Genomic DNA, 6505 nt, shown 5'->3' with positions numbered 1-6505 from the left:
TGGCCCAGAGTTTGTCCAGTAATGTCATCTGGGAGCTAGGGCCTGGAACAGGGGCCTCATGACTCTGACCACAGCCCTATCCTGCCTTGACTGTGCTGGTATCCAAGATGCAAGACAAAGGCCTCTTCATTATTTCCTCTCCTCTCCTCAAGCAGAAGGAAGGGGTCTCTTTTGGAGCTGTGATCTGTGCAGCCTGGGGTTAGGGGAGGTTTGCTGCCAACACTCCCTTGGCTGCCCCAGCTGGTGTCTCAAGTATTTTACATGCCCCTCCCAGTCCACTGTCTCTAGGCCTACTTCAGCACTAGGACTCAACTAAGAATTGCAGTCCTTATGGTCTAGATTGCCATTCAAGTTTACTTGGAGGCACAGAATGCTGTAGCCCTCAGTGGTCAGGTTTGCACCCACTCAAGTTTGAACCTCTAAGATCAGTGATTCCCTCCCTGGCTAGGGCTAGTTTAAATGCTCCCTCTGTGGGTGGTTGTCTGCTGAGTTTGGTCCAGTTATCCTTTTTGCTCTAACAGTTTAGCACTGAGTTCAATGTCTCATAATTGCTGTGTTCTCCCTCTCCCAGCGCCCAGAGATACTCTCTACACCACGCAGCTGTTGCCAAGAGCAATGCGGGGAGGGGGGTTTTGGTAATTCAGGACCGTTTTTTCTATCTCTTCAGTGCCTCTTTCAAAAATATGAAGTTAAAACCAGGTACTATGAGTGCTCATCTGATTTTTGGTTCTTATGAAGGTGTATTTTTCTACGTAGATAGCTGTTAACTTGGTGCCTTTTGGTGGGGACAATGGGTGGAGCTTTCTATTCTGCTTCCTCTACATCCTCCCTCTATTTCTTGCACTATTGATTTTTAAAGACTTTGTTTATATCTGTAAGCCAGTTTGGTTTCTGAAAGACTTAATCAGCTCAATAAAGTCAGTAGTTTTTAAACTCTTAAGTTAATAGTTGAATCAGTCAAACCTATTTTCTGGTTTCCTGGATTTGTTTCATTTCAGTTTATGATGACTATACTGGCACTTATGGTAATATATTCAAGTTAATTTGTGCATGGAGAAATAGTTGCAATTGATATGCCAAATCAATGCATGTAGACACAACCATATTCAATCACAATTAGTCAAATGAGTGTTGTAGAAGAACTTTATACTCAGCATAGTTCATTTTAAGACAAGGAAATAGCAAATACCAATTGATTGAATGTCCATAAATAAATAAATAAATAAATAAATAAGCACATGCATGTATTGTTTTGAGTGATTTATGAAAATAAGCAAGTCAATCAAAATTGTCAAATAGGCCGATTCATATAAGACATTGCCTAAATTAAGATGTCGTCTGACTAAATTGCCTAGTAATTCCAGTAAAAACTATTGAACTTTTAGTTTATGAAGATATAATCATATTTTATCCAATAATTCATCAATTGATTTTTTAGAAAGCATTCCAATTAGAATTGATCAATCAATCCCATCAAAGTTTTTAATAACTATGGATCTATAGAATAGTCACACCTAAAGTAAGACTAGAATAAGGAAGAATAAGGTGTTAAAGTGAGATTTTATTAATCCTGAATCATGTCGGAGTTTGAGGAAATATCTGTAGAGGTTGAAAAGAGTGGCAAATGAAAGTTCAGCACTTCAACCTGGAAAGAATCATAAACCCATAAACTCATGACATTTTTACCAGTCCTCCCATACTTATTTGCAGTCAAAACAATGCCACAGCTGGCATTTAGGTACCCCAGAAAGCAAAAACAAAACATAACAGAACAAAACAAAAACAACCAAAAAATAGATAAGGAAGGTAAACAGACAATACTAGCTACATGGACTAAGTACTTGATATTTTTTACCTGCCCTCAATACATAAATTATTTTAACCTTTAGTTGCTTTTGTTTTATTTCTGGATGTTATAAGATACTGTTTGCTCATTTGTAAAACTTGCATAGGGAGAAGTAAAGATTTGGGAAGTAATTTTATCTTGTGCCTCAGTGTAGTTTTGTCCCTAAGCTCTGTCATTTGTATATCAAACTAATACTGTCATTTTTATCAGCTTCAGCCACAGGAAGGTTTATCAAGATGTTTCTGTTTTACTTCTTGTTTCTAAGCAGCTGCCTAGAACTAGAGTCATGAGTCTGCTAAATTGGGCTGGCATTCAGAACTTTTTTTTTTTTTTAATCACGTTCTCCCAAGAACCATAATTTTATAAAAAGAAATTAGCCCAAGGTAAATCTCAGGAGAAAAGTGGTTTTCTCTAATAACTTGCCTCCAACGAAGTGGTTGGTCTTTACCCATAAGAACTAGAAATAGTATATTTTTTGTACCTTATACCTTGGGCCTGGGAGACTTAAAATAAAGAAATATCTTGCTTTCCAACAAGTTGGGTTTCAGTTGTTTCAGATTAAATTAGTCTAAATAAAATAGGAAGAAGGACCCTAGCAAATCAATACTGCATTGGTAGTAAACTGGAAAATACTGACAAATTATCCTTTTAGGCCTTAGAGAAGTTTAATCTAAACATCGTTTTCTCCTGACAGCATGAGAGAGAAGAGAGTAATTTATTACACCATCCTGATGTGGATGAGAAAAGACTGCTGCGTGTTCTTCACTGTTCTGGCTCTTTCCTTCTTTATGCCAGTTCAATTTTTGTTTTGCTCCAGAAAAGCATTCTCCAATAATGTGGTTACAGGTCTTGTAACTTTAATGCTGTAGCACTACTCTCTTAACATGGTACATTTGAGAACTTGCCAGCTGGTATAAGAATGTGGATTGTTAAGTGCTCTGTTGAGATTCAGGTGTCTCTCTTTACATACATGGGATATGTTCCTAAAGTCCTGTATGCAAATAATTTTATAGCTTTACCTAATGTGTGAGGTCACTATGTAGAGGAGTCTTTTAGAAAATCTTGTCATGTTATAATGTGAATAATTACCCTGCCCCTAAGTTTCATGATTTTCATAACTCAAGATTTTTGCTTGTTGGGTTTATTTAAGGTAGACTCTCTCACTCATTCAATTAAAGCTTACTTCATTTATGGGAAAGGGGGAATTTGTGTTTACTGAAGGAAAAATATTTAGCATTATTTCTTTCCTGATTTCCTGTGGTTTTTGTTTCATCAAACAACTCTTATTCCATGTGACAGGTGTGTAATACAAATATGTGAAATATGTCTCACAAATATTAGGCCAGCAATTTGTTCATCTTTTTCTGTTAAATAAATTGGTCATGTTAAATGTCACATTTTCCAACGTGGATATGATAAAAAAACACTTTTAATTAACCCAAGAGGGATATGGACATAAGAAAACCAAACACTTGTTCCAGGCAGGATCCTTTCTCAAGGAACTGCATTATGAATATGACTTAAATTACTGGTGATATGTATCCCATGTATTTTGCAAAACCTAAAATGTTATTATATTGTCATTACACTTTAACAGTTATCATCAGGGTAATAAAGAAATGAACCTCAAATTGTTTTTTGGTTTTTTTTTTTTTTTGAGACAGTCTCACCCTGTCACCCAGGCTGGAGTGCAGTGGTACTATCTTGGCTCATTGCAACTTCTGCCGTCCAGGTTCAATTGATTCTCCTACCTCAGCCTGCTCTCCTCCTGAGCAGCTGGGATTACAGGCGCCTGACACCATGCCCAGCTAATTTTTGTAGTTTTTAGTAGAGATGGGGTTTGACCATCTTGGCCAGGCTGGTCTTGAACTCCTGACCTCATGATCCATCCGCCTCGGCTTCCCAAAGTGCTGGGATTACAGGTTTGAGCCACCGCTCCGGCCAACCTCAAACATTTTTAGCACATTTTGAGAATAGTGTACATATTAAATAGCAATAAATGTTTTCCTACATATGGTTCCCCATATCAAATCCAAACCTTAATATGTTTAATTGCTCATCTAGACTCCAAAAATATTTAAATGACCAGGTACCTCTAGCCAAAAGATGAAAACATTAAATTGGAAATGGTTAACATATTTACAAAAAGAGGAATTTTTCTAAGAAATTTGGTTAAACTTAGTTCTGCTGACTCAGAAGAGGAAGGAATTTCTTCTGGAAAACATTTTCTGAAAGAGCAAAATTTATCATAAATATATGATTGGGACTATTAAATATAAATGTTGCAATCCTAATCATCTATAGACCAAGCCATCATGACAAGATTTCCCTGTACAAATGAGCAGCATGTTTTATATACCAGTGTGTTAAAAAAAAAAAAAAGGAATCATTTGATGCCTCAAAAATAATTAACTGAAATATTTGAATTTGCTTTGCATCAGATATTGTATGAAATAGCATTGCCATTTTGTGAGACCTTTTAGGTTATTAAACATTTTAAAATTCCTTCTGGGAACAAGGTACTTTTATAGGAGAGAGACAGGGGGAGGATGTGGGGAATGTAAGGATTACAGATGTGCTCACAGCTTAGCAGCTTGCTTACTTGGACTTAATGATGCTGATAAAAGTAAGTCTGATGACATTATTAGCCTATCTCTGTATAACTCAGCCAATTGACCAGAATAAGATCAATATTTTTCCCCAATTGTCAAGACAGCCAATCACCCTGGGTTTGATTGGATCACTACATGGTCAATCCAATTCATTAGTTAAGATTACTGAAATAAACCACACTGAGAGAAACAAAACTCCAGTTAGGTAGTGGGCAAGTGCCAAGTGGTGGAAGAGTTCTGTAAGAGCAAGCTCATCAAATGATTTCTTCAAGTCATTATTCATGTCCAGAATTGATTCAATGAGTAAAGTCATTTGAAGGGTCTGGAAGATAAAAAGTCAAAAAAAAAAGCTTTCTAAAATTTAAAGTGAAAACATTTGTTAGCATTTATTAGAATTTGTTTCAAAACTATAATTTTTTATTGTACAAACATTTGTCAAAGGACTAAGAATCCAGAAATAAATAATTAGACATTTTCCTTGACCTTGAGAAGTTCATAATCAGTGGGCAGAGTAAGGAAGTAGACATATAAATAGATAATTATAGTGCAATGTAGTAAGCCTTGTAATAGATGTATGTAAAATGCATGCATTAGAAGCACAAAGAAAATAAGCTGGAGAAATCTAGGAGAATTTCACAGAGTGTGATATTTGAATTTTATCTTGAAGTATGGAGATGAATATTTTGTCTTTTTCTTTATTTTCTTCTATATTTGTGCGTGTATATACACACATGCACATGCATTAATATGTATATCAGTTACTACCCTTTCATTTGTGAGTGACTAGGGAAAGGTGAATATTTGATTGCTTCTGGTTTGGGGTTTTTTTAACAGCTTTATTGAGATAGAGTTCACACATCATACAATTCACTCATTTAAAGTGTAAAATTAAATGGTTTTTATTATATTCACAAAGTGGTACAACTATCACCACAATCAATTTTAGAACATCTTCATCACCTCACAAAAACCCTTTACACTCAGCTATCATCTTCCTACTCCCTTATTCCCCAACTGTAAGTAGCACTAATCTACATTTTGTCTCTACAGATTTTCCTATTCCAGAGATGTCATACAAATTAAATCATATATTTGTCAATTTGTGTCTGACTTTTATCGCTATGCACATTTTCAAAATTTGTCTGTGTCATAACATATATTGGTTAAATTCCTTTTAATTGCCAGATAATGGCTCATTGTGTGGAGATACCACATTTGTTTATTTATTCACCAGTTGATGGACATTTGGATTGTTTCCACTTTTGCTCTTCTGATTTCACAGAGAGTTTTCTATTTGTTCTCTTTTAATTTTCTAATGTTCCTTCTTGTCAATTTTTTAATCATCTTGGATGAAAATTATTTTTCCCAGTTGATAATTATCTGTTCTACTGATAATATGATAAATGTGGTTTTCTCTCAGATGAAAATAATCTGATCATATCTGTGGTCCTCAGAAAAATTTTTCTCTACTGTCTGTGAGATGTAGAGGCAGCTCATAAGACAGTGACTTCCAACCTTTTATGGCCAGGGCTCATAACAAGAAATACATTTTTCATCACAACCCAGTACATACATAATTTATGTGTATGTATTAAACAAAAGTTTCACGAAACAGTGTTTATGCTTACTGTATGCAGTGCACTGTGATAGCCTATCCTATTCTAGTCCATCCTAACTTTTTCTGTTCTATTCTACCCTATCCTAATCTACCCTATCATATTATAGTTTATTGTTTCAAATGTACATTACATGACCCATACATTGATTTCACAACCCACTACCACGTCACTATCTGAAATTTTGTAAACTTCAGATTTCAAATCTGAAGTTCTGTTATAGAAGAGAGACGAGAACACATTCTGTGTCCAGAAACATTCATCTCATCTTTCTGAGGCAATGGCTAAAGAATGGTATTTTATTGATTGATACCCATCAAAAGTTGGTAAATAATAAAAAGCCCCTATGTTGACACCTCCATTCTTAACATATTGACCTTTAGAAGCAAAAGAATAATTATGGTATAGTTCATTACCCCTGGGAACAGTAA

The sequence above is a fragment of the Macaca mulatta genome, chromosome X (genome assembly GCF_049350105.2).
Source record: "Macaca mulatta isolate MMU2019108-1 chromosome X, T2T-MMU8v2.0, whole genome shotgun sequence".
NCBI classification, from domain to species: Eukaryota; Metazoa; Chordata; class Mammalia; order Primates; family Cercopithecidae; genus Macaca; species Macaca mulatta.
The sequence above is the reverse complement of the archived record's forward strand: the minus strand, read 5'-3'. Positions refer to the sequence as shown.